This window comes from Mixophyes fleayi, chromosome 1 (genome assembly GCF_038048845.1).
Source record: "Mixophyes fleayi isolate aMixFle1 chromosome 1, aMixFle1.hap1, whole genome shotgun sequence".
NCBI classification, from domain to species: domain Eukaryota; kingdom Metazoa; phylum Chordata; class Amphibia; order Anura; family Limnodynastidae; genus Mixophyes; species Mixophyes fleayi.
The window spans coordinates 350,792,932-350,813,168 of NC_134402.1; the positions used below are offsets into that span (position 1 = coordinate 350,792,932).

At 39.4% G+C, this 20,237-nt stretch overlaps 1 protein-coding gene and 1 pseudogene across 1 annotated transcript in view; both read right to left on the bottom strand.

The window, feature by feature from the left end:
- TMEM132C (transmembrane protein 132C) overlaps window positions 1-20,237 on the bottom strand; it is a 428,959-nt gene that overhangs the window by 324,288 nt on the left and 84,434 nt on the right. The window lies entirely within an intron of this gene.
- Window positions 11,148-11,690, bottom strand: LOC142108816 (ubiquitin carboxyl-terminal hydrolase isozyme L1-like; annotated as a pseudogene).

The window sequence follows — 20,237 nt, forward strand, 5'->3', positions numbered from 1 at the left end:
GGAAGTGGGAGTGTCCCGGTGAGTATCACGCTTGATTCCCCCTTTCGGTTAGGCCCTCACCGGCAGGTGTGTGAGGTACTTGAGGCGGGATTAGTCCTCGGACTAGTCCTGGTCTTAAGTGCCTGTAGTCCCCCGCGTCTTGGCAAGAGCAAAGCGAGGAGGCGGCAAGTGGGCTTGGACTGAGAGTGTCCTTGTTCGTTGCCGTATTCTCGGACAGCCCTTACCTGGTAGGAACGGCCGTAATCTTTGTCTCTTTCCTAGAGGGACGTGGTTGGAGGTGACAGGGGTTGCGGCTGCGGATCTGCTGGGATTGGATCGCAGCTGGGATATCGGAAGTGGACTGGAGGTGACCATCGTTTTCAAGGTAAGTTCTTTTGTGTTGCGTCTGTCCCTGTTTCCCCGCAGGGGGCATTACTGTAACATAACAAAATATTTCTCCTAAGAGCTTATACACATGGGCATTGAAATCAAGCATTCAGTGCGCATTGTTAAAACCTGCTAGTTGCACTTTAACCCTCACATTTCCTCCAAAAATATGCAGATGAATAGACTTGTACACACAATGTTTCTGACAAGCATTTGCTAATGTTGCATGCAGCATTCAAGAGTTTTAACACTCTGTACAATATAGTGTAGTTCTTTGGGAGCGCTCATTAAGTCCATAATACTATATGCTGCAGGATAATTTTAAGAACACCATTCGACTGCTCTTTTAAAAGCGAAGACAAAATACAAGTGTTTATCTTCATTTTTAACAGGCATTGTTTTCCATCACCACTGGGTACAGCGCCTTTGACAGACTAAAATACTGCACCAGATACAGAAATAACAATTTGATGTTTCTGACTTTGTTCCCTCCAACTGGGAGAGAAAGCAGAAGGAGGTTTTCAACCTAAAATTTTATCAAAATGAAAACCAGGTTTTCTTTTCACCTCCAAAAAAAGCCCACCTATCAAAATGATGGCTATTCCAGGAAGGATTCATTCACATTCTGCATTTCGGCAACACAACTTTAAGTAGTAATTCCACTCAGCATGGTGTTGGTTCTTAAATAAATGGAAAAGACTACATGAATGGAAATGTTTGTTGAGACATTTTGACATAGCAGCCATCCAATATGCAATAAGGGCTCTGTTTATCATATTGCATGTTATCGTTCCAAATATGTCAATTTTTAAAAAAAAGGTCACTTATTGATGAAATTTATTATTAGCTTATCAGCAGCTGAGCATCCAATATGATTGTTTAAAAAAATATATTTTTAAAAAAAAAAAAAATTTATATTGAAAATATGACAGGTATAAAATTTATAGTATAAATACCTCCCTCACATAAAATTAGTATTAACACCATTCATTTAAAAAACAGTTTGAAAAAAAATAATTTGCAGCATCTGTTAGCATCCTATGGGGCTTATTTTCTATTAATCGCAATTCTGCCCCTTTAGTTAACATCTGTCAGCGATTACGGATGACCTCTCGGGTCAGGCATGCGCAGAGGTCATAGGTCGTTAGCTGCCAGAGTGGGATCTGAACATCTCTCACCTGCGGTGTTCTCTCCATAGGTTTGATCTTCAGATGGTGTTAGCCATTGGGTTCAAGCTCTGAAAACTGCCCATACCGCAGTCCCCACTGAGTATTATGGGCACTGCTGGATTGTGCAGTAATTTTCCTAATGCAGGAGATATCTCAGAATTGTTAAAAGGCCACTTTACTTAAAAATGCCTAAACCATGTGGAAACAGACATTTGCGCATAGATTAGGGCCTGATTATTAGAACCCTTTGATTAAACTAACAGAAAAAATTACTTGTATAGTTGATAAATAGTCTTTCCCATGCAAAGACAGAGTTATTGTGGATGAAAGCGATGTTATCAACAGCGGTATTCTCTTACATGTATCGGGCAAAGCGAAAGACACTCACAACAGCCTACAATGTCAAGGGTGGAACGTGGAAGGGAACAGCCATATGCAAATAGTAATTCTACAGTAAGGGTGTGCCAAATTCAAGCACATGCAGCAGAGCCCAATTCAGGCTTTGGCCCTCTAAAGGTACGTATTTTTCAGTCGTACCCATATTTGCCAATTCTCCCGGAATGCCCGGGAGACTCCCGAAATTCAGGTCAATCTCCCGGGAGAGCTGGCAAATCTCCCGCATCCCGCTGCAGCCACCGCTAAATGATACGATTCAGCCAGAATCGCGGCATTTCCCCCCCCCCCCCCCCGCGACAAAACGTCATTTTCGGCACGGGGGCGGGGCTAAAATGACGCGATTTGTCTTGCCCTGCCCGCCCCCTCCCGCCCTCCAGTCATGCCCATCTCCCGGAATCAGAATACAGAAAGTAGGTAAGTATGGTCGTACCATTTGCACGAGCTACAGGGCAGGCGTAAGTGCTGAGTGATAATGATGAAGGTCGAGTATGAATGTTAGAACATTTGTCTGCAATCAGGAGAAACTGTAAAAATGTATTTTATGTACAGTAGACACTGATAACACCAGGATACATATTTCATGGGGGGGGAAAGTTTTTTTGTTGTAAACATTTTTTTCATTACCAACTATATTATTAACAGATGACAATCTTTGAATACTTTTTTTTCTGTGTGTTCTTCTGGGAACTTATATTTCACATATGTATTGGACGTATCCTGCATTATGTCTGTTAGAGCATAGCGTACCTAGACCTGTATTCATCAACAGACGTATCTTCAGAGTTGAATACGGATGTGTGTATGCCTGATTAAATAAAACGCAACATATATTAAGTGAGAATATGCTCAGTTAGTACAACATGAAAGTGCATGGGAAACACTGTTTTCCTGTCACACCATAAACCACATGCTGCTCAGTCGGAACTGTGACTGAGCATATCCTTGCTTTAATATGCAATAGATTCTGAATATTGTGGCAATCTAAAACACTGTCCTCATGTTATCCTCTCCTCATTTTTAAACCACTTATAGGACAACTGATTTACGAAACTGTAACCACAAACAGAGACCCAGTTGTGTGATTCAAATGGACAATGCAGAGCTGATAGCAGAAGGTCAGGGTCCTTTGAAATCAGAATCTCATCCCTAGACAAAATGAGAAAATCCAGTACCAATAAATCATTATTTGGCGGTGTATGACACACCAATGCTAAAGGTAGAATTTAACATAAAATGTGACTGCAGATAAGTCCATCTAGTCTGCCCTTTTTTAGTCCTAGAGACCCTAGACACTATATGATCCTTAGATTTTTCAGATATAGGATAGCCTTATAGCAGAGATTTTTAAATTTTGTGCCATGGACCCCCTTTGTCAGTCTAGTAAAGTCTATGTATCCCTTTTTGCAGCCTTCACTTCTATCTGCACCAAATATGATATGAAAAAGTCACAGGTACTACTAATACTAATACTCTGGTTTGTTGCCAAAATTCATAATTAAAGGAAATGCAAATTTTCAGTTAGAAGTTCGTTAAGATAAAGATGTAGTTTTCTTGCCAACCATCTATGGATCCCAAGGGGTCCATGGACCCCAGGTTAAGGGGTCCATGGATCCCTTAACCTGGGGGTTAAGGGGTCCCCTGCCTTATAGTCTATCCCAAGCATGTTTAATTTCCCCTACAATATTAGCCTCAAGATCTACTCAATTAAAAATTGGTACTTAACACCACAGCTCACAATTTACATACATGACCCATTCCACCCCGTGCACATTGGTCTCTAAATGTTTGTTTCAGTAGCCAAAAGCCTTTTATGCAAAGGATTGGACTTGAGATACAGCAGGTACTATACTAGTTGAGAAAAGGCACATACCACTTTAGCTTTTGTAATAAAGAGTCACAAAAGATATCGTCCGAAACATGAAGTCACACAGCACAAAAATGGTCCTATTTAGCTGGCTATCTTATAACCAAACTCTCCCAGAATGACCACCCTCCCGTATCCTGCACACTTTCCCCACTACACAATGATATGAATAGTGACACTATGCAGTGAGGGGCTGTGATGATGCGTATCATGTTGTTATGTCCCATGCACTTGTCATTTGGACTTCCACTCCTGGTCAAAAAAGTCAGCAATTATACTTATAAGAAGCAGTAGGCCCACATTTTGATTTTATAACTGCCCCCATAAAAACATTCTGCCATTTCTGATTTTGACGATATACTAGGAACTGCACATGATGGAAAGAGTAAAACCATCACTTCAAAATCCTGCGTTCTGCCGCTGTGGAACCTTCCTTTATTAGTTTCAGCTTTCAGATTTGTTTTTTCAAAAATATTGATTGGTTTAGCATTAATGAAGACTTGCCAAATCATCTGAAATGTCTATGAGACTCCCAAAATAGTGGGCGACATCCCAGATTCCCAAGAAACATTTTCTTGATGCATAGGTAGATAGAGAAGCAGTGGTCAGTGCACAGTGTGGCGGTGTGATTTGACCCCACTCATATCACCTACACTAGCGCTGTCTTGCACAAATATCCTGGTCAGGTCCAACCAAGGGCTGGCTGGGCTGGGGGACTTCTGCCCCCTGGGCCGGTCCCATAATGGGATACCTCAAGCTGGGTAACTGGGCCACCTGCATATTTTTTCCTTTAAAATAGACTGCTGAGTTGAGTCTTGCCCCCGGGCTACATTTTGCCAGCTTTCCCCTGGGTCCAAACCCCACCTGTAATTGACACTTACTGGGTGACTGATGTGCTAGTGTCTGCTTTGAATGCCTGAGTATGTGACCAGTGAATCGTGTACTAAATAGCTGACCCTCTAATGTCATTTCTTACGTCTCCTCACGTCCAGCTCTGTGTAACTCATGGTAAGTGAGGGCCATCTCCAGAGCACAACTTGTCAAACTAAATGGTGTGTAACTAGAAGTCCCAGTGACTGGGTATGCTGGGACTTGCAGTTCACAACAGATGGAGAACAACAGATTGCCTATGCCTGATCCAGATAAGCATGATGATGTTGTCAGCACGGGATGCGTAACAGCCTACGTACAATAGATACATTTAAGAAAAAAGGCATTAATTAAACTATAGTTCTATTGTCTTATCAGTAGTAAATGTAATATGGAAATATATATTTTATTTACTAGGGAATTGTTAAAAACTACAAAATCAAACAAAAATTATTATTTTCCTCATTTGCCAATTGTATATTCAATTTGAAATTTTTTATATTTTATTACTTACTCAAAGATTGTTAAATCTCAAAGTTTTGTTTAGATGTACGTTTTCCAAATGAAGAGTGGTGCTGTTTGCTATTATTAATTATATATTTAGAGTAGATCATTGTTTGAGAATAAGGATAGTCATAAAACAGCTGCTACTACATACTGAATTACTGATGTTGAACTGTACTTTATTCTATGACAATGGCAGTCAGTCACTGTAAATTGTTCCCTGATTCTATTAATAAGCAATTCACAGATAAAGTGGATGTACTTTGCTCAAACTCCCGGAATATTGGGAGACCACCCAGCTCCCACGTAGGCTAGCTTTCCGGATCCTCTGCCTTCTGAACCGCAGGCTTGTTCATACGCTTGTGTGCATGTGATGATGCGATGTCACTCACACGATGACACAATGTCACACAGGCAAGTGAATCTGGGTAAGTACAGGGCAATATGTGCATATATCAGGGAACAAAAAGTCAGCACAATCTTATATTACTAGTAAGTACATTTTCATTGCTCTTTTATATATTGACATTTATTATGTTATTTTTATATTCATTTATTGCTTTATTTATTTAAAACATGTTCATTTTAGAATGAAAAAAATCTTTGACTTTTGAAATGTGCAGCTGCCTACCACTACTTAATGTATATACATGTGCAATCAATAAGGGTAATGCCTTGAGGCTGCCAGCATCTCAGAATATAGATATGAATTGATTATTCAGAAAAGTAATGGGACCTGACCTCCATTTTATTGAGGAAATTGAGGGAATAATGGAAATTGCTAGGGAGAAGCTAAAGTAAACTGGATGTGGGGGAGCCTGGCTGGAGAATATAGAAGTAGTTTATAATATTTATGTGAAGTGCTCTCTTGGTGCAAAGCCTTTCCAGACTAATGAAAAGACGCAGTAGCAACATAAAAATGAGTAGTTAAAGTCAAGAACATTTATTTGAACCTGAATGAAACATGCTGTACATATTTTGGAGCTGATGCAGGGTACTACGCCAGTTTGCATTTTGTATCTTATGCATGCTTGCCAACTCTCCCGGAATGTCCGGGAGACTCCCGCATTTTGCGAGAGTCTCCCGGACTCCCGGGAGAGTCTGGCAATCTCCCTGATCTGCCCACTTCCTAGTGAAGTGGGCAGAAATCGGTTCAAACGCCGCGATTCACCGGGAATCGTGGCGTTTGGCCCCGCCCCCGCTGTAAAATGACGCGATTCGCGTAATTACATCACGGGGGCGGGGCTAAAATGGCGCGATTTTCGAGGCCCCGCCCCCTATACGTCCACCTCCCCCTTGCAGCTCCCGGAAGAAATGTATTAAAGGTTGGCAAGTATGATCTTATGTCAAATCACTGTGTGCATGCCCAAAAAGTGGGTGCACTCATAAGCACTCATGAAGATTTTGGTATTTCTCCCACATATGCCAGCCTGTGCCTAGAAAGGCAGGTCCGGGACAATCTAACTAAGATAAAGTACAGCAAGGGAGTGTTTGCGCAATTGCGAACAGATGCAGACTGGGAAAAAGATGCGTATACATCTTAGGAAGCAGTATAATTATCAGGAGGTGGCGATTGCACCGCTGACGTTGATTGGTGCTTTCTTCGTCTCAGGACATATATTATGCTTTTGTGTGCTTGGCTAAGCAAACCATTTATATTTTCCGTACAAGACGTGGGGTGTTGTTTCTGCTGTATTAGTGATATCTTTTAACATTTTTTATGCCTAATAGGGAATACATTTATTGCACATAAAACAAATGGATAAAAACATGGGCACAAGTGGGACGCAAGTGTGGGTGATGTGTGTTTGGCGTAAACCTGCTCGAATTTTGAGATGCCTACAGCTCGGTGTATGGATGTAAATTCACTTTGCTTAAGTTTGGATTTTTATAAATTATACTAAATTTTTGAAAAACTCAAACCCACCAATGCAACCATTAATCAAGTGAATAACAGAAGGTACATGCTTTTGCCTGTTTGCTTATTTCAGCCATGAACTGCTACTAATTTAATGCAACCCCGCTATTTTCCATTCAGACATTCAGACCTTCTACACTATACAGCCTCTGGTGATATATATATATATATATATATATATATATATATATATATATATATATATATATATTATACATAAAAACCACCTCTGGCAGCACTGCACTATAGCTTCCACCTGGTGGTGCTGGACATGCTTCTGGGCAGCACTACACAGCCCTAGATACACCCATAGGTAGAGCTAGACGCACCCCATTGGTTATGTCCAGAAAGCTCACAAATTCTCCCAGAAGTGCTTGGAGTTGTGGCTCGTTAACAAGTTTTGTGGTGAATCACATCACAGGTGTATTCATTACTGACTAACACATTGTAACAGATCCACAGGTGGGATAATTATTTCCATTGTCAGCTGGAAAACGTGCACTGTTAGGGGTCCTAAAGACTGTGTTTGAGAAACACTGATCTAAACCATTTCCATAATGCTTTCCCCCAACAGTATATGCTATACCTAGGGATGACTTTTCACATTAAAATAGGGTAATTCATAACTAATTCTGGTATTCTGTCTATCAAGTTTTTAGTTTTATCTATAACTTCTTGCCACACTCCTATACAGAATATCTACAGTTTCTTTTTTTTCCGTGTATGTAGCTTTTTGTAAGAGATCATTGTGTACATTCTACCTTAATAACAATTTAATTTTACATTACAGCTGGAAACATAACAATGAACAAAGATCAGAAGAACAAATGAGAAATAGTAATGCGTTTTTGGATATACTACTAAAGCCTTCCTGATCAAAGCCAAACATTGCCACAGTAATCTTGTGAGAAGAAAATCTCTCAGCGCATTGCACACAGCCAATGCTTCTGTACTACAAGAATACATATACGCTCTATCACATCGGATAAAAAGCTGATATCCACTTGTTCTAAATCTGCCTCACTTGGAAACCTATGACAAGAGCCTGTGAAGATGTGTGGTCCACTAAGATAACAGCCTGGAAAGCATGAGTACCACTCTCACATCTCCCCTAAAACCAAAAGCAAACTGTGAAGCCGGCATGTATTGGTAAATTGAAACAGATTCTGAAGCTGTTTCAATATAGAGTGGTGATTCTGCATCTCATTTAGTCTTTACCTGAATATTATCAGTGTGCCTTTTGTAAACTTAACACCATATAAAGAAAGTTTTATAAGCAATTTATTGCAATATTTCTAAAGCAGCATATTCTACATTAGATAGGCCTTCCTATATGTATAGGTAAAAGTAACAATATTTAGGTGTGTTTGACCAGAGCACTCCATTCTGCAAACCTGGTTGCACAAGGACAACCAGGTGATGAAGTGGGTGGGGCTAGAAAGCCAATCAGAAACGGTGGTGAGGTGGGTGGGGGCTAAGAAAGCCCATCATAGCATTCTATTGTTAATAGTCGCACAACATATTCCACTCAGCTAAATCCTGAATGTTAATGTCTGGGCAAGTTTGAAGTGGGAGGGACGAGGACAGCTTATAGTCAGTTTGAGAACCTAATCATTGAGGCCCCTGTCATACTGGTGCCTGGAAATTGTAAGATCAAATCGTATATCACTATATGACACATAAAACCAAGCCATTGGGTTATGCAGGCTTACTTATTGTCAGAATAAATTTTACCAGTACAAATTTGATGGGATTTTCAACCAATAAGAAAAACTGTGTGTTAGATTTTAATGACTAAAGAGGGTGGACCATCAAGGTCCACCAGTGCAAAACCAAGGTGTTTTATGGTGCACTTTTTATGGTTTTATGGTCCTCATTTTATGGTGTGCATTGGATACATTTCATAAATGACCTCTTATGTATTTAGTAGAACTTTGGTTAAGTGTAATTAACACATCTCAGCCAGTGCATGCTGGTAAAGGCTGTGGCTCAATATGTGTAATTTCAGATGTCAATGTTTGGTGTCAACTGATCAGACTAACCAACCATCATTCAAACTCTAAGTGGAATACAACTTGTGAGTAACACTTTCATCATAATGTACATCCTCAAACAGCCACAGGGGATAGAGTGTCAGAGTGATTTCAATAATGTGATCCACGGAGTGGAAACATGGGTCTGTAGCACACAAGATTGACACCGTATTACCATAACATATTTAGGACACATAGAGAATTCAGGAACATAAAGTCAAAAGAGCTAGAATGATGGAAGAACCAGGAGCATAACCATTATTATTGAACTATTTTACATAAAGCAACGCTGAGAAAACAGTGTATTACCTGAAGCAATAATTGTATTTCTAAAATGAATTTACATTACCATAGAAGCATTTGAAGATTTTTCTTTGAAGTTTGTTTACAACCAAATTCAAAAGTAATTGAAATGCTTAACCTCTTAAATGAGTACTATCACTACTGTGAAGTGAATGTGGAATCATGTTAAAAAGGTGACATTGCCTATACTGTAGTTAGTTATATACATTTATTTTGTATATGCATGTTTATTTACATTATATATATCCTTATATGTCAGTTTGTTGATGATGTATATTTTGCTGCTGTACAGTACTTATGTTGTATGGTGTGATGTGTAATACCCTGGATTTTATCATACAGTCATGTAAGCATTGTTACAATATACTGTACATGTGCTATGTTTGTCATATTTTGTTTTATTTTATCACATGTTGCCCAACAGAGTGCTTGGACATCTTAAAAGTGCTACCAACTGAAAGTTGGCAAATCCTCTTGTTGCCATTTCAGGCTGCTTAGGTGGATGATAAGTTCATGATTATTGACAAGGCTGCAGCCTAGGGCACAAGGCTACTGGAAGGTGCAAAATTGTGACAGGAGGAGGTATAACCTGAAATTCATTTTAAAATAAAAAAGAATAGTTGTTCCATAAAATAAACAGAAAACATGAAAGAAAATGAAATGTGCTGTTTTAATCTTGATGCATTCCCATGGTAAAGGCTGAATACAATGAGTCCTGCTTGGCCAGTCGCTTAAAGATAAGCAAGTAAGAGAGACAAGCATGGCGATGGTCGCAGGCGTGACCAGAGCTGGAGTAAGGCTCTGGGGGGGCCCGGGGCACTTTAGACAGGGGGGCCCTTAAAGTGTACTATGGCTATAATTTTAGACAAATACACAGATAATACTGTGTGCACTACTATTAGGTGCAGGCAACTCTGCCTTCACCAGTAGTATAGTGTGAAGCGGGACATACCTCCCAACTGTCCTTGTAGTTGGACCAAATCCTGACTAAGCGGGACAGTCACCCAAATTTGGGACTGCTCCACCAGATTCAGGACAGTTGGCAGACTGTCCTGCTCTCTCCTACCTGCTCTTGTCACTTTCATCACCTGTGGTTGTTGGTGTCTTAAACTCAGTTGTTACTTGTGTAGATCCTGGAATGTTCGTGAAAATCTAAAACAGCCCTGGCATTAAATCAATAGCACCCACATTTAATAAGTAGGCATCCCTCCCTGCAAATAGGCCTGAATATAAAATTTTATAAAATTAATAGTATGCAAATTTAATAATAGAACTGTTTCTCCCAACTAGCCCTGACATTGAATTAATATCATACACATTTAATAAAAAAAAAAAAACTATTTCTCTCCCCACAAAACAGCCCAGCAATAAATTAATAGCATTCACATGTAACAAATAAACCCATTTCGCACAACCATTGCTGACAATTAATATTTCATATTCACGTTTAATAAATTAGCCCTTCTTCTCCCCAAACTTAGACCCAAATTGAATAATAAATTATTAGTCCCAAAACCAGCACAGCATTTAATTAAAGGTCCCATCAACTCACCTTAAATTAATAGGCCCCACTAAGGTGAAAGTTTGTAAAGCACTGAGCCACAGCAAAAGCTTTCTACGCAGTAGAGAACACAAGTTGAAAAGCAGTTTTCGAACACATTTTTCTGGAGCAATAAGTGGGCAAGTTGCTGAACTGGTAAAGTAAAACTGCAATGTTAACTGAACTATGCAGTTTTGACGAGAGCCACTGCTGAAAAACGACATTACTCTTTTTCTCGCTCAGTATATTGACGGCAGATTTTAGCTGCATCCTCCAGTACGGATTCTTCAGAGGTAGTACCATGGTCAATTGGTTTTGGACTTAACCCATCAAGCTCATAGAGGTGTCTGTTCACAACGGTGAAGTCTATAAAGTGGAAATGTTCCTCATTGTTTACCCTGCACTGTCCCTCATTTGCAACACTTGTGTGCAGACTGTAGGGTCTCATTTTCCTCCAGGAGTTTTGCCCTGTCACTGGAAGAAGCATCAGCAGATTTTTTTAGAAAGTTATTCAATGCAGAATACTCACCAAAACTCAGTTTATCTTTGTTATTGGCTGGGAAGAGGAGAAGCACCGCACAGACTGAGTGTGAAAGAGTTTTTAGATATTAATTCTCAAAACACAAGACATCCACCATCTTTTGTCATCAATTTGTTCAGCATTGCAGGGTTAATTTCCATTGGTACCAACTCCATGTCTGCTACTTCTGAGCTACAACTCACACAATGTCTCAGCACTGACTGAGCCTTTCTCCTGTTTCTGCGCCTGTGAGTCACCCCCCCCCCCCAGGTGCGCACCTCTCATCAATACAAACCCTCCCCCTCCGCACGGACCAAATCCTTAGCAACAGCCCACATGTACAGCAGCACCGCGGCTGCTGTACTTCTTCAGATCGCCGAATGATAGCTGCTGCACATGTGCAGCAGCTTCTCTCCTCCCAGTCGGCGGCGGCGGGGGGCCCTCAGAGAGAGGGGGGACCAGGACACGTGCCCCCTGTGCCCCCCCTTAATCCGGCCATGGGCGTGACAGTCCCCTCCACCTTCATATCTTCACCCTTAGTAGCGCTCATTCATGCCTCTGTTCTGCTGATTTTAATGAAAATTAAATGAGTAACAAAGACTGCCGTGACCCGTTTAAAAAAGTGGAGCTGAGTTTCAAACACATGTGAACATAGACATTCTTGGGGAGTGAAGGAAGCCAGAATTTAAATTAAGGATACGTTTGTTTTTACCTGACACATAGGAGTCTGACGTGGATGGTGAGGGGCGCTACAAGCGTATTAGCCTAGAGTGGCCTGAACCCTTATTCAGGCTCTGTGTATAACCTCTTTAATTGTTTATATTATGATGTCCATTTTCCTACACCTGAATTGACAGAAATAGACATCTAAAAGCTTTACTGTATTTGGCACTATAAAAGAATCACAGGATAGATTCTACAGTATTTGCTGAGCAGATATCATGTTCCAGTGGTTTTGCCATTCTCCTTTAAAATTATGTGAGCTCTGTCTTTAAAGGGTCACAATAATTGCGGCATATTCACTCGCTCCAAATCTTCATATTTTATTAATAGGGAAATTATGTGAAAATGGAGTTTTGCGGCAGATCAGGTCAAAGTTGTGCTTCAAAGATCTACCCTTCGGGTTCTGCTTTTGCTTTGCCGTTCCGCAGAATGGTATTCTATACTGTATTTATAATTATCACATTCTGCAGAAATGATCATCTACAAATAGAGCTGAGACTGTGTAAATCAATTCATTCTGCTATGTGTTGTAGTTGGAGTATCTCTTATGATAGCATGCATATAAGAAATTATCAGTGCTTGCTGGTTACTTGAAAATATTTAGACTAATATCCATGAATGTAACAAAAAATATTTATTAAAATATATAACTAAAACATATTCTAAAACTAAACATACACGAATCACGAGCTCATGAATCAATGAACCTAGCATAAAAAGTTAAACAACATTGTTGCTAAAATAAATTTGCTTTACATAGTTTGCTTTACAACCAGGAAATATTGTCATGAAATAAGAGCTTGTGTGTATTGAGCAAGATTTGTGATTGTGATTAAGTGACTGCAGCTGATGCTGCCAATTAATGTTTTAATTGTTTCGATGTAAACACAGTGAGTAGTAGGCTGTTATGATTCCTGTGATGAAATTGCCTCAAAGCGATGAAACGCGCAAGGAAATAAAGTGTTCATCGAGACTACTACACTGCTACATCCTCTGAAGAGCTCTTTGAATTTTGCTGGCAGTGAGCTACATGTATATTAAATCTGTCGACACCCAATGCAGTGGATTTTATCTAAGCTGACAAGTCCACACAAGTACAAGTGGAGATTCGTATCTAAGAGGACCGGCTGGACAATATAGGAATGAACAACATCTAAACCAAGCATCAATAAATGATTGGAGGCAATGGTACAGTGGAGATAAGGGATTTTGCAAGCATGTCTCACTTCCAAGTTTCTTGGCAAGGAATTTCCTTTCACAAGTACAAATTACACTTTTAGAAGTATTTATCCTCTAAATTAACTTTTACTCACTGGATACAACACTTTTTTGGATGTGGCTCATCTGTTTTAACATTGAAAAGTGTTATTTAATTTTTTTATCAGCAATATAGTTTAATTGTAATTGCAGATTCAATTCCCTGCTTTGTTCTTTTGAACAATGCGGGCTGTGCACTATTACCGTTATTACGGTAATAGCTGTAAATTATTAATGTTGCTACGGTAATGTCTCCGCTGATTTTTGCTTGCAGCTCTGTGAGCCATGAACAAAAATCATAGTAACAATGCTTTACCCGTGGAGAACTGAATCTGCCCCTTAAAGTTCATTGGTTCATGAGCTCATGTGATTGGTATATGGCTATTTTATGAATATGGTGAGGGTATAGATTTTAATATTTTTTGCTACATCCATGGGTATTAGTCTAAAAATTTCCAAGTAATTAACAAGTACTGTTAATGTACTGTAGTGATGCTGTCTTGGTATCTAGGACTTTACTCCAAATCATTGGTCAAGGGGTTGGCATAAGCTAGACATCACCATAACTCCCAGTAGAGCCTCTTTTGGACACAGCAAAAAATACATTATGCATTTAAGAAACTATTGAAAATGCTTGGATGCTAATGCATGCTTTAGACACTTTGCTTGTGCCCTTCTTAACTTTCAACTACTTCTAAAAGAATGTAAAGGAGTTAGAAAAGAGGCTGAAACAGATGCTCTTGCAATTGGCCAGGGGGCAATGGCCAAAGGGGGTGGCATATAACTGGATGTGAGCATCACATGTCTGCCTCACACTTGCTGCTTTAGACTCTACCGGCTGATGGATTTCTATAATGCAAGCAGCAGGTTTGAAATGCGAAAAGCTTGTGAAAAATATGCCTAATTTGCATTAATACATGTTTCCTTTTTTTCTGTAGAATTTTAAATGGAATCTGTATTAGCACAGGACAAATAGGACATGCTGCTTTCTACAAAATTAAATGTGGTGTTAATATTTCAGAAAGAAATGGTGTGAACTCCCTTGCTGTAAGTATTCCTTTCTATCTTTAATGAGCATTTAATACCATATATAATGCAAGAAAAGTATTAGAATTAACATTAAAATAACTCAGATGTGAACAGAACTTAGAAAATGAGTAAAGTGTTGCTGATATATGTCAAAGAGCTAAAATAGCAAACCTCAGCATACCACTTATTTGCAGAGATGCTCTGGCTCGGTTTTCTGAAAACTGAACGAACCCAAACTTAAGGGATCCGAGAAGGCTCGGTACTTTCACGCGTCCTCGGATCTGAATCGAGGCAAAACATCATTGTTGCGTTGTTGTATCTCGCACTTTTTGGATTCCATAAGTACCTCCCTCTCCAGGAGATCCAACGTCATTGCTCACACAGAAACAGGAGTAGCAATGTTCTTGTCACTCTCCAGTCTTCAGTGCCATTGCTCAGTGCCATTGCTCATACAGAAACAGGAGGGGTAGTAGTGTTCTTGCCACTAGACAAAAATTGACTGGAAATGATTGGAAATTAATGCTACTGAGGTTAATAATAATGTAGGAACAAAAAAGAGTAAAATTATGTGATTTTAGCAAAACAAATATGGATTTTAGAAAACAAATAGGGATCCAAAACCAAAAAGAAATCCAAAACACACGAGGGTGGTTTTGCCAAAACCAAAACACGAAGTTAATCTAGATCCAAAACCAAAACCAAAACACAGGGGTTGGTGAACATTTCTTCTTATTTGTCCATTTAAAGTCTTGGCAGGTAAGTACCCCCAGGTTACCAAGGTATCCATTACATTGAGTATGATCATATATTAACGTATGGGAAACTGAGCACCATACATAATAAAAAATTACTTAAAGGTTACAAATATATTTTTGAGTCTTCATTTTGAGCATTTCTTTAAATTTCTTTAAATTAGTTCATATTCGAAAAAGTGGGCTTAATATTAGAGTTGGCGGGCTCGGTTCCCTATTCGGATTCCAAAACGAGGCAAAAGTCATTGTGACGTCTTCGGATCTCGGATGTTTTGGAATAAATAAATACCTGCCTTCACAGCGAACTAGTGCCATTTGAGAGAGGGACAGAGAAGGATTAGGTCACAGTATAGAGCAGGCAAAGTGATAGAGTAGAAATAAGAAGGTGGGTATTTTTCTGAATTTGCACTACAAAGTGTTTGTGATGTCATATATCCCCTTCTAAAAAAGCTATATTTTCTGAGTGCTGAAATCCTGATATAGCACTGTATTTTTCTCAATTTGCACTTCAAGGTGTTTGGGATCTCATATACCCCCTTCTAAAAAAGCTGTATTTTCTGAGTGCTGAAATCCTAATATACCACTGTATGTTTCTGAATTTGCACTACAAAGGGTTTGGGGTCTCATATATACCCTTATAAAAGAGCTGATTTTTCTGAGTGCTGAAATCCTACTATAGCACTGTATTTGGAAACCCATGTACAAACTTGGTTTGCAATACCTAAGCTGCCCACCATCCAGTGTGTACTCAGAAAGAGTTTTCAGCACAGCCGGGAACCTTGTCAGTGATCGACGTAGGAGGTTACTTCCTAAAAATGTGGAAAAGATGATGTTCATCAAAATGAACTACATCTTTCACGAGTAAGGCCTTTACGGCAAATATATCCAAGTACTGACACTTCTCTAATGGCGGATTCCAGCGGAGATGAATTAATAGTCTGTGATGATGTACACACTGATGAGGGTGAGGATGATGCTGAAGATGATGACGACAACATCTTGACAATGTAGAATTCATTTCACAGCACTTTTGATCTAACATGCCTTTAGGGCATTGATAGCTGGTTTAGTGGGGGCCCAAACAAACCAAGCACTTCAGCCACAAAAGTGGCATCCCTTGTCGCTGAAGTGCTTGCTTTGTTCAAGTGTGCATGTCCTTTGTAAAATCCAACACATGGGTGGGTGGGAAGGCCCAAGGACAACTCCATCTTGCACCATTAATCTTTCCTGGCACTGAAGTGTGTTTCTGCCATTACTCTAACAAGCCCATTGTTAGCTTGTTTTGGGAGGGCCTAGCAGTGATTAAACAGTATTTGTCTGAATTTGCACTAATAAGTGTAGGGTCTAATATATAAACCCTTACAGAAGAGATGCTTTGGTCATTTTTATTAATCTACAAGTCTTTGCAGGCTTTTTTTTCTTCATTTACAGTAATAAGTGTAGAATCTAATTTACACCCAAAGACGAGTGCTCCATTGCTAACAGTCAATGATGAAGAGGAAGACAAGCAGGCTTGTCTGTACAATTTGCAGACAAATTCAACAGTGTTACATTGAATAAACAGACACATAGGGGGAGAAGGAGAAGAGGGAGACAGAAAATTAATCATCTTCCTCTTACTCAGGACTGTCAATGGTGTTATAGTCTCTTAGTAGGATGTGGATCAGCCTGCGACAGTCCTGGATGGTCATCTTCTCCCTTTTCAAGATGAGACAATTTCTGGCAAGCCAAATAGCGTCCTTAAAACAATTTATTAGGCTCCAGGCCTCCTGGATTGCCCCAATGATGTGGGTCCCAGGAAATAATCCATAAAATAATAAACCATAAAATACCGAATGGTATGAAAGGCAAGTTCTGGGCACACTGTCCTTATGTTCATGTTCCAAGGCATCCAACAGTGCCTGTGCAGTGGGGCAGTCTGGTGATGCAGAAGGGGCAGTGGACATATCGGCACAGGTCCCGGGAGTGCATGAATGTCCTGAGAGGCAGACATCCCTGGATCCATGCAATGTCTTTGTGTGTAGTAGTCAGCCTCTTAGAGGCCACATTCTCCCACACGTGTTTTGTTGTGTTTGTAATCTGCACTGTACATGAAAGGTACCTAACTAGATTATAATTTTGTGGGAATTGGGGCTGATTCGAAGCTCACTGATGAACTGGCTGTTTGCTATGAATTTTAATGGCTCTTTTTAGTGCATTGTCTGGCTCCCTGGATAGGTGTGTGTCTGATAAAATCACGCATCCCAGGGGGGTCAGCGCTCATTGCCTTGTATTAGCTGTAGAATTACCTCACTTATCCAAGAAACATGTGGATCGATCGTTGCCATGTACTAGCTGTAGAATTACCTCACTTATCCAAGAAACAGGAGGAGCAATCAAATGAACCATAATTGGTTTCATGATACAAGGACAATTCCATCTTGCCCCACTTTTCTTTTCTGCCACTGCTGTGTGCCAATGTGTCCTAGATGCGGTAGGAACTGCCGTGTGTTTGAGTCATTGCTCTGTCCCTTACCATCCAGCCAGATCGCTGCAGTATTTGGCTGAAAGTGTATGAAAAGCATACTGTGACCTGTGAGATGGTAAAAATTTAATGGAAATCACTGGAATTTAGTGTTAGTGAGGTTAATAATAATGTAGGTACAAAATAATATTTAAATTATGTGATTTTAGCCCAAAAAAATGGAATTTTGTAAAAAATGGCTAAACAAAACCAAAACCAAAACACGCAAGGGTGGTTTTGGCAAAACCAAAACCCTAAGGTAATTTAGATCCAAAACCAAAACCAAAACATGAGGGTAAGTGCGCATCTCTAGTTATTATGCCCTTTTTTCAGGCGAAAAAAGGATTTTACAAATATTTATTCAAGTAAAAATATGTTTAAAAAGTAGTTTTGAATATAAAAACTTGCAAATAATATTACTTTAGCTGCACTATTTCTACCATGGGTAACTTTTCTGCCTTTAATTTGTCAGGGTTTTTTTTGTATCATTTTTAAAGCTGCACTGCAAAGCAGTAAAAGGTGGTAGTGTAGGTCTCAGGGGACTATGGCATTCAGACATTTTTCCCAGGGCCCACTATTTCTCTTACAGTCCCAGAGAGGTGTGAGTGGGAGGACCAATCACAACAAATAATCACGATATAGCGGCTAGTAATTGGTCCTCCCTCTTAGCTCCCCTTCACTGCCATTAAAGGTGATTAAATGAATTGCATTGTTGGTTCTGTATTACAGAATCAACATATCCCTGGGGAAAATGCATGTAACTGTCATTGTGGCTCCAGCTAGTTTGGGGGTGCCCCATACACTACCTCCTTTTAATTAAAGACAATTATATAAAAGTAACGCTAATTTGATGACATACTCAGTTGTGCTATATACATGAGATTTGGAGTTTGCCGTACTCAATAGGAGATAAAAAAAATGTGTTATTTTTTTATATAGAGTATAGAATACAATTTAAAAGACAAATTTACTCCACATTCGTCTTACTCCACTTTCATGAAATAATTCCCATACCCCTTAACCTGAAAACTCAATTTAAAGTATTAATTCACAAATATATTTGAAATCTCCTATTTGTTAATTTTAATAAATGATCAAAAGCTCTTCAATGAAAACAATATACAAAACAGAAGGTATTACAAACCGTAGTTATTATTAGTATGGATTTTCTACTAAAATAAATGCAAATTCTAACTTATATTTAAGCTAATGTTATTTTTTTAAAGTTAAATAGAAAAATACATTTAAAATTAAATACATTTTGTTAAATTAACTCTGTTTTGTTCTGTAAAAAAAATACCTCCAATTTTTGTTCTAAACTAAACCCCCTGGTGCAGGTTCCATGCTGATGATGATGACCATCAGCATATACTTTGTTGTAATAAAAAAAAAACAGCCGCCCCCAATATCTTAACCAGTCCTAGTGCTGCCAGCATAGGCTGGTACAAACATAATCTACTGTAAGTTTAAATTACGTCCAAACCCACATAAGGCCCTATGTTGTTTATTTATACAATTACTCATACAATTTTGGAATGTCCGGGAGACAATTTCGGAACGTCCGGGAGACGCCCGAAATTCGGGTAGATCTCCCGGACTCCCGGGAGAGCAGGCGAATATCCTGCAAACAGCCTCTTGCTGTCAAAATGACGTGATTCCCTGCGAATCGCGCAATTTTGGCCCCGCCCCCGTAAAAAAATGGCATTTTGTCGCGGGCCAAAATAACATGATTCAACGCGCTCCGCCCCTCCTGCCCTCCAACCACGCACCCTGCCTGGGATCTCCCGGAAAGAACTTTAAAAAGGTTGATAAGTATGCAATTACTCCTCATATTATAAACCATATCATAGCTATAATTTTATTAAGTATATAACTTAAAAGTCATGAAAGTTGCACGCAGATGGTACAAGACAGTAATGACTAATAGAGAAGAAATACAATTTTACATTTTAGTGGTCAACTTCCCCATATATCAAAAGTGAATATAATACACACTTAGTTACTTGGCAGATTTTATTTCTTTTAAAAAAGAATCTCTTCACAATTCCACCTGTACTCACATCTAAAAAAATAAACATTTTTCATTACTACACCCATAAGCTAACATCAATGTGCAATGCCACACATGCTTTAAAGAAGTCTCGTCTGTGTTCCTCTGAACAAACATTGACCTTGGCCCTGCAGTTCCATTTTTCCCCGTTGCCCAACTTGAAGAAAACCAAGACTTTGAAATCAATGTCTTCAGGAGCCCTGTCTGCCTATTGGAAAGCATTGACCCATACACCCTCTGCAAATGCTTTGACAAGTTGGAGCATAGCCTCAGCAGGGGATAGAGAGCCATTAAAAGCTAAAGTTGTGAAACTCTTTAAAAGAAACCCCATTCCTGCATAGAGTAATTAATTCTTTGACTACCACACCAGAGCTGCAGTGAATGAAAACATACTCTCTAAAGCAACAGTTATGCTAATGGTGAGAAGCTGTGAGAACAAA